General features: G+C 47.9%; 1 pseudogene; it reads right to left on the bottom strand.

Moving 5' to 3' along the window:
• LOC121846407 overlaps positions 1-8,188 on the bottom strand; it is a 78,439-nt pseudogene extending 70,251 nt beyond the window's left edge.
• Positions 8,189-9,080: the final 892 nt, after the last annotated feature.

Genomic DNA, 9,080 nt, shown 5'->3' with positions numbered 1-9,080 from the left:
TGTCTCTCTGTCTCTCTGTCTCTCTGTCTCTCTGTCTCTGTCTGTCTCTCTGTCTCTCTGTCTCTCTGTCTCTGTCTGTCTGTCTCTCTGTCTGTGTCTTGCTAGACCTGCTAATCAAACAGCTTTGAAACTGTTAGCCGCTCCATGCTAAATGGCTAGAATGCTCTGAGGAGAAAAACAGGAGACAAACTAAGAGACCACTCTGCCATCGTAATCACGGTCCGTATGAGGTGTGTTAAACATACGACAGCTTGTGTGTGTGGGAGAAGCGTTGGACGGGATTCTAATTGGAGTGTATTTTGTTAACGTGAAGTAAGGCGCCAGACTCGTTTCATAACGTAACAGCAGATAGTTTTTTTCCTTTTAACAAAGAGAAGAGCAGATGGTTACTTGACTTTGTGGAGTACCAGGAACACGTTGACTAAAGCTCAGGTCTACTTTCTCTCTCTGCGGTTTGACTGTTGAGCTAAGAGTGTTGTTGCCTTGTTGTTGTCAATGTGTGCGGTCGTGACACCCAGCTTGTGTTTCCCAAACAGAGAGGATCTGCCTGTCTTTGTCTCCTTCTGTATGTGTATCGTAGACTTAATGATGTTGTTTATTGTGTGTACATAAAGTGTGTGTGTGTGTGTGTGTGTGTGTGTGTGTGTGTGTGTGTGTGTGTCCATGCTATCATACAGTATTATACTGGTATTTAGACATTCATGTCCCTGGGATTGGAAGGACAAATGGCTAAAACCAGGAGGAGAAAACTCACTGACACTTACCATTGTCTGAGGGAAGAGAGAGAGATAGGGCAGGCAGCGAGAGAGAGAGAGACAGTGCAGGCAGAGAGAGAGAGAGAGAGAGAGAGACAGGGCAGGCAGAGAGAGAGACAGGGCAGAGGGAGAGAGACAGGGCAGGCAGAGAGAGAGAGAGAGACAGGGCAGAGAGAGACAGGGCAGGCAGAGAGAGAGAGAGAGACAGGGCAGAGGGAGAGAGAGAGGGCAGAGGGAGAGAAAGACATTATTATTTTGTAATATATTACTTTACCTTAATAGACATCTTATTTAACTATTCATTTACTTCCACAGATGTTATTCTGTTTGTCTGAGGTACTGTAAATTCAGGGGTGAAAGGTCAAAATGACAGTAGGTAAGAGGGCAGGGTTGAGGGGTCAAAAGAACTCACCAGCTCGCCGACCAGGGGGATAGGCTGTTTTTTGCGGAGGTCAGGCATACTGTCGATCCCAAAGGGCGTGGCACCACTAAACACACACAGTTATAAACAACAAAATAAAAACAAAAACACAGGATCAAATATATTAGAGGTTATAATTACAGGAGTATGTTCAGACACACACACACACGCACACACACACACACACACACACACACACACACACACACACACACACACAGGGGCAGTGTCACTGACGCAGGCTTGGCCCACGGGTGCTTGCTGGGCTCTCCATCTCTGTCTCGGCCCTGTAATAGAGGTCAAAGGTCAGATGTTTAGCCACTGAGACCGACAGTTCTTATAGAAGTTATAATAATATAGCATGCCCACATTATATCAGACAGAGAAAGACAAAGAGATAAAGGTACAGAAAGAGATAGACAGAGAAAGAGAGAGACATCGAAAGAGAGAGACAGAGAAAGAGAGAGGCAGAGAAAGACAGAGGGAGAAAGATAGAGGGAGAAAGACAGAGGGAGAAAGAGAGAGACAGAGGAAGAGAGAAAAAACTAGACAGAAAAAGAGAGACAGAGAAAGAGATTGACAGAGAAAGAGAGACAGAGAAAGATATAGTCAGAGATAGACAAAGAAAGAGATACACAGACAAAGACAGAGAAAGAGAGACAGAGAAAGAGAGAGACAGAGAAAGAGAGACTCATTTAACATCTGTAATGTTCCCTCAACTAGTTTAATGTTCCCTCAACTTTTTAATGTTCCCTCAACTCCTCTAATGTTCCCTCAACTCCTTTTATGTTCCCTCAACTCCTTTTATGTTCCCTCAACTCCTTTAATGTTCCCTCAACTTTTTAATGTTCCTTCAACTCCTTTTATGTTCCCTCAACTCCTTTAATGTTCCCTCAACTACACTAATGTCCCCTCAACTCCTCTGATGTTCCCTCAACTCCTTTAATGTTCCCTCAACTACACTAATGTTCCCTCAACTCCTTTAATGTTCCCTCAACTCCTCTAATGTTTCCTCAACTTTAATGTTCCCTCAAATCCTTTAATGTTCCCTCAACTTTAATGTTCCCTCAACTCCTTTAATGTTCCCTCAACTTTAATGTTCCCTCAAGTCCTTTAATGTTCCCTCAACTACTTTAATGTTCCCTCAACTACACTAATGTTCCCTCAACTCCTTTAATGTTCCCTCAACTCCTTTAATGTTCCCTCAACTCCTTTAATGTTCCCTCAACTTTTTAATGTTCCCTCAACTCCTTTAATGTTCCCTCAACTCCTTTAATGTTCCCTCAACTCCTTTAATGTTCCCTCAACTTTAATGTTCCCTCAACTCCTTTAATGTTCCCTCAACTACACTAATGTTCCCTCAACTCCTTTAATGTCCCCTCAGCTCCTCTAATGTTCCCTAAACTCCTTTAATGTTGCCTCAACTCCTTTAATGTTCCCTCAACTTTAATGTTCCCTCAAGTCCTTTAATGTTCCCTCAACTACTTTAATGTTCCCTCAACTACACCAATGTTCCCTCAACTCCTTTAATGTTCCCTCAACTTTTTAATGTTCCCTCAACTACACTAATGTTCCCTCAACTCCTTTAATGTTCCCTCAACTCCTTTAATGTTCCCTCAACTTTAATGTTCCCTCAACTCCTTTAATGTTCCCTCAACTACACTAATGTTCCCTCAACTCCTTTAATGTCCCCTCAGCTCCTCTAATGTTCCCTAAACTCCTTTAATGTTCCCTCAACTCCTTTAATGTTCCCTCAACTCCTCTAATGTTCCCTCAACTCCTTTAATGTTCCCTCAACTCCTTTAACAACGAAAACAAGAAGACCCTGCGTGAAGTGGCAACATTATAAAGGGTCAAAGGTCAAATCACCAACAAGAGACAAACCAAACTAAGGAAGCAATGTAGGCAATACTACTGTCCATGTTGTTGCCATGTAACACAGTAGTATAAAATGTTATAACTCATGAGCAAGAATGGTCAACGTCAAAGCACACAAACATGTTATGAGGACATGCACATAAAGACATTGACTTGAGAAAAGAGACCTGATCGTCATGTCGACTTCCATCTGAAAGGGAGGAAAGAGAAAGAGAAGAGAGGAGGGAGATGAAGAGAGGAGAGAGAGAGAGAGAGGAGAGAGATCAAGAGAAGAGAGGTGAGAGAGAAAGAAGTGAGGAGAGAGAGAAAGAGAAGAGAGGAGAGAGAGAAGAGATGAGAGGAGAGAGGAGAGAGAGAAAGAGAAGAGAGGACAGAGAGAGAAGAGAGGATAGAGGAGAGAGAGAAAGAGAAGAGAGGAGAGAGATGAAGAGAGGAGAGAGAAGAGAGAGGAGAGAGATCAAGAGAAGAGAGGTGAGAGAGAAAGAAGTGAGGAGAGAGAGAAAGAGAAGAGAGGAGAGAGAGAAGAGATGAGAGGAGAGAGGAGAGAGAGAAAGAGAAGAGAGGACAGAGAGAGAAGAGAGGATAGAGGAGAGAGAGAAAGAGAGGAGAGAGAGAGAGAGAGAGAGAGAGAGAGAGGAGAGAGATAAAGAGAAGAGAGGTGAGAGAGAAAGAGAAGTGAGGAGAGAGAGAAAGAGAAGAGAGGAGAGAGAGAAGAGAAGATAGGAGAGAGGAGAGAGAGAAAGAGAAGAGAGGAGAGAGAGGAGAGGAGAGAGAGAGGAGAGAGAGAAAGAGAAGAGATGAGAGAGAGAGAAGAGAGGAGAGAGAGAAAAAGAGAGGAGAGAGAAAGAGAAGAGAGGAGAGAGAAAGAGAAGAGAGGAGAGAGGAGAGAGATAAGTGAGAAGAGAGAGAAAGAGGAGAGAGGAGAGAGGAAAGAGACAGAAACAGAGAGACAAAGAGAGTCATCAGCTTAGCAGTACAATTAAAATAACATAAGTCCTTCCAGCCAATCCATTAGCAATAACAACTGCTGGGAGAGGGATGGTACAATAATGATGCTGGGGGGTGATGGTACAATAGACAATAGTGATGCTGGGGAGGGGATGGTATAGTAGTGATGCTGGGGAGGGGGTGATGGTACAATAGACAATAGTGATGCTGGGGAGGGGATGGTACAGTATTGATGCTGGGGGGATGGTACAGTAGTGATGTTGGGGGGTGGTAGAGTATTGATGCTGGGGGTTGGTACAATAGTGATGCTGGGGGGGGGTGGTACAGTGGTGATGCTGGGGGTTGGTACAATAGTGATGCTGGGGGATGGTACAGTAGTGATGCCGGGGTGAGTATACAATAGTGATGCTGGGGAGGATGGTAGAGTAATGATGCTGGGGTGGGGGAGATGGTACAGTAGTGATGCTGGGGTGGGGATGGTACAGTAGTGATGCTGGGAGGGGTTGGTACAATAGTGATGCTAAGGAGATGGTACAGTACTGATGCCGGGGTTTGGTACAATAGTGATGCTGGGGAGGATGGTAGAGTAGTGATGCTGGGGTGGGGGGAGATGGTACAGTAGTGATGCTGGGGTGGGGATGGTACAGTAGTGATGCTGGGATGGGGATGGTACAGTAGTGATGCTGGGGAGTGATGGTACATTAGTGATGCTGGGAGTGTGATGATACAGTAGTGATGGTGGGAGGGTGATGGTACACTAGTGATGCTGGGAGGGGGTGATGGTACATTAGTGATGCTGGTGGGGTGAGTGTACAGTAGTGATGCTGGGAGGGTGATGGTACAGTAGTGATGCTGGGAGGGTGATGGTACAGTAGTGATGCTGGGGAGGTGAGTATACAGTAGTGATGCTGGGGGGTGATGGTAAAATAGCAAAATGACTAGGTAGAGAATAGAATGAAAAATTGTTATTCATGCTAATAAATAAATAACCAGATGATGAAGATGTGCTCTTGTTCCAGACAGTGCTTTACGAGTAACAGTACGATGGATGGTAGGTGATAGCTACCTGGAATGAGGTTGTCCTCCTTGAAGGTGGACATGGTCATGCTGATGAGCTGGCGCCGTGACTCCCTCTTCTCCCGAAGGATCTGCTGGAAGGTCCTCAGGCACTTCAGCCTCCGCACCTCCCTCTGGCTTATCTCCAGGGTGTGCTCCTCTGCTCTCTCTGCCTTTCCAGCTGCATCTCTTGCTGCTTCGCCTTCTGGGGCTGCAGGCGTATCTGGGACTTTTGGGTCTTCTGTGTCGGGCTGTGGCAGCGACAGGGATGGGGGTTCGTCTCTCTGCTCCTCCTGGGGTGCCGACTCCTCAGCCGAGAAGGAGAGTGAGAGGGACTCTACAGTGGTGCATTGCGATAGAGAGATGTTCCGAGTGGGGGTGTGTGTTGGGCCCTGAGGCAGAGGAGAGGCTCCTTTTTCTTCTGCCTCTGCATTGGGCGGGGAGATCATAGGCTCTGGTCCAAGTGAAGCAAAGTCGAGGCCTGTTTGGGAAACGTCCTGTCCGGAGTAAGGAAGGAGAGAAGGTCCGTAAGGGTCATCCTGAGCCTGTTGGTGGCCGTCGCTGACCTCCTCTGGCAGGGTTTCACCTGGGCAGGGGTCTGAGGGGGCAGAGGAGAGGACACAGGTCTGGGTTAGTCTCTCTGTGTCATCCAAGGCCCCTGGGTCCAACCCATCCTCTTTTGACGTTTGGGACATATCTGCGTGGGGTAGGTTTGTTTGAGACTCCAACAAAAAGCTTGTGGGCTCAGTCTCATCTCCAAGACTCTTGTCGGTTCCGGGTCCTTCCAACTTGCGTAGTGCCTCCCGCAGGGCAGAGCTGAAGTCCAGCACGGCTCGCCCGATCCGCTTCACGTTAAAACCAACGTTTTGGATCTCTGCACTGTTAGGGCGCGGGAGGTGCCCTAGCATAACTCCTTCATCTGTACTGACCAATGGCATGTCTGTTTCAGGCACAGTAGTACAGGTCACCTGTAGTGAGCTCCAGGTACAGGTCACCTCTGTAAACTCTTCAGTCATGTCGTGCTCATGGCCAGAATAGTTCTCCAGGTAACTATCTACTTGGCAGTCAGTTGTGTAGCTGAGATCTGTGGGGGGAGCTGTGTAGCCATAGCTCTCCACTCCTTCTGTATGTCCTTCCACTGAGTGGTAACCAGAGCTTTGGGGAAATAAGCAATCAGCAGCACCCTTGTATCCCAGGCTGGGGTACTCTGAGTGGATGTCTGTGGGAACTTGAGTCCCATGATGTTGTTGCAGCCTCCGTCTATGGCAGCGCCACTCCTCGCGACTGGAAGTGCTGGCGGGGGAGTTGTAGTGTAGTCCAGAGGAGTGGAGAGAGTGGAGGTCGGAGCTTCCTGTGGAGGACTCGGCCAGGGTACCAGTACTATACCCATCTGAGCCCCTATACCGATCCCAGCTCCCTGTCCCCTCCAAACAGGCAGGCCCCTCTCCTTCCTGCTCTTCCAGACTCCTCTGTCTGGAATAACATTGTTCTTCACACCATATAGTCTTCTCAGTTCCACCATGTTCTTGGCCACCACCACCCCAGCTCTCCACCCCACCACCCCTACTACCACCTCTAGCACCACCACGCCTTGCACCGTGGCTGGATGAGGGTCTCTCAAGGACCGACTCTGAATTGATGCTGTGTTCTGAGGATAGGGAGCTGGTGCTTGGGAAGTCCTGGTCGTCCTGCCGCTCCAGGTACCCACAGCTCAGTTTGCTGACCATGCTGGGCTCTGGGATGCTGTGTTTCGGCAGCTCATCCTCCTCCTGCTGCTGGCCAACAGGCTCCACTAATTCGGTGCCTGGCGAGACTGTGGTAGACTTCTCTTCTAATGTTGGCAAGTGGAACTCCACTGGCATCCCGTGGATGCTGTGGCTTTGGCTGAAGACGGACGGTCGGCAGAATCTGGAATCTGAAGGCACCATCTGCCTGCCTAAATTGCCGTAGGCGCTGACAGGCCTCTGGTGAGGGGTGAAGGAGGATCCGTCACTGCCTCCTGCTGCCCCAGACCAAGCCCCATCTCCTGGACTGCCACTAGCCTTGTTTCCTGAGCGAATGCCCTCTATCTCCAGGAGCACAGCATCCACACAGGAAGACACCTCCTCTACAGAGCCACGCACGGATGAAAGGTAATCTCGCAGGTCCGAGATCTCCTCCTGGATTTTGTTGATCCCTCTCAGCTCTTTGAGAATGTGCTCGATGATGGCACTAGACTCCTCTTCCTCCTCTTCCTCCTCCTCCTCGTCTTCTTCTTCCTCGTCCACCTCCAGCAGAGTATCGTGCCGTGTTCTGTTGAAGTTGTAATCCACATAGTCACCCATAGAAACAGGTCTCTTTTGATCTGCACGGGTCCGACCGAAGTCAGCCTTCCCTCCTGCTGCCCCTGCCTCTGCGGCAAACGTTGAGCTGTTCCTGTTTGGGCTAATCCGGTTCTGGTGTAGGGCTTCTCTTCTCTGTTCTGGAATGGTCCGGATACCTGCCGGGATGATCCATTTCTGGTGTTTGGGTGTTCGTCTCCTTTCCGGGACAGTCCTAATCCCGTCCGGGATACTCAATTTCTGCTTCCCTGGAGATTGGCTTCTGCTATTGTGCTGCAGAGTACAAGGGATCCTGACACAGCCCTCTCTGTTCAGCTCCACCTCCCCAATGCAGGAAGCCCCAGACACCCCTCCATGTGCCTTACAGTTGGGGATCCTCGAGGAGCAAACTTCCTCTCTGGGCCCACACCTTACAAAAATATTTGTGGCCTCCTTTCTCTTCTCCTGTCCCTCTCCTCCCCCCTCCTCCTCGATCCCAGCATAGTAAAGGTCTGAGGCGGGTAGTTCCTGGCCGGATCCTTGGAGCAGGCGGTGGATCTTCTCCCGAATGACAAGCGCTACCCTGGGGTTGGGGGCCCTCTTTTTGCGAACCCGTTCCTTGGTGTCCCCTTTGGGTGCAACGGGTGTTCCGTGTTGTCCATTGAAGCGGTTCTTGGAGAACATCTTCCCGGGACAGAAGCAGAGGCCCCTAGCCTTAGTTATCCCCCCCACATCGTTGCTGGAGTCACATTAAAAGAAGAGGCCGGCATCTAAGTCCGAGAGAATAGATTCATGGGTGCCTATTCAGCTGCACCTACCAGGAACTTTAGTTCATGGCTGTAGAGACACAAAATCAAGAAACAACACATCTTTACTTCAACAATGTGATTATTAGATAATATTAAGCCTATGGCGAATAGCACAGGAAAGCCATGTGACTCCAGTCATTTATCTGTACACATTTCCTCTCCTTTCCCATCGAAGCAATAGTGGAAGAGGCATAATATATCATCGGAACTGAAAACCAACCGCTCATTTAGTTCCAACGAAGCAGAAAAGACAAGAACAGGAACAGGAAGTTGTAATCCATAGCACACTAGATAAACGCTGCATAAATACTTTCTATGTATAGCAGATGTGTTCCGTTCACAGAGTTCCGTTCTCTCCATTAATGGAAAGGGTTATCCACAGGAGCAATTGGGCTCAAGTACCCAGCTCTTGGGATTCTAGTTAAGTAAGTTCCGCACCTAATTCTTAGAAACTCCTCTGTTATTAATTCACTATATTGCTATTCTGGATCGAGCAGAGGTCACTTAAATGTTGTGACGAGGGAGGCATTGGTTTGGCCATGGAATTGGAATTAATTTATCTGAGTAGCTAATTGAATTTCAGAATGAAATTGGAAAAAGGTAGAAGAAGATTTCAAAATATAATTTTTATTATTAAATGTTATTCTACTTTTTTTCAAATTACATTCTGAAAAAACATGCCATCCTTGGACTACTGTATCTGGCAATATGAGAAATATGACACATGTACCAACATGGAGTCAACAGAATGTGGAATCTGATGAAGTGCGTTCTGTGTTCTGTGTTCCGTGTTCTGTGTTCTGTGTTCCGTGTTCTGTGTTCCGTGTTCCTACGTGTCTTCTACTCAATCCTCCCCCAGGATCCCTCTCACAAATATGAGAGGAGAAGTTATGAAATATCTTCCCTCTGTTCA

This window comes from Oncorhynchus tshawytscha, linkage group LG04, assembly GCF_018296145.1.
Source record: "Oncorhynchus tshawytscha isolate Ot180627B linkage group LG04, Otsh_v2.0, whole genome shotgun sequence".
Classification (NCBI taxonomy): Eukaryota; Metazoa; Chordata; class Actinopteri; order Salmoniformes; family Salmonidae; genus Oncorhynchus; species Oncorhynchus tshawytscha.
This window is presented reverse-complemented; position numbering and strand designations above follow the sequence as displayed.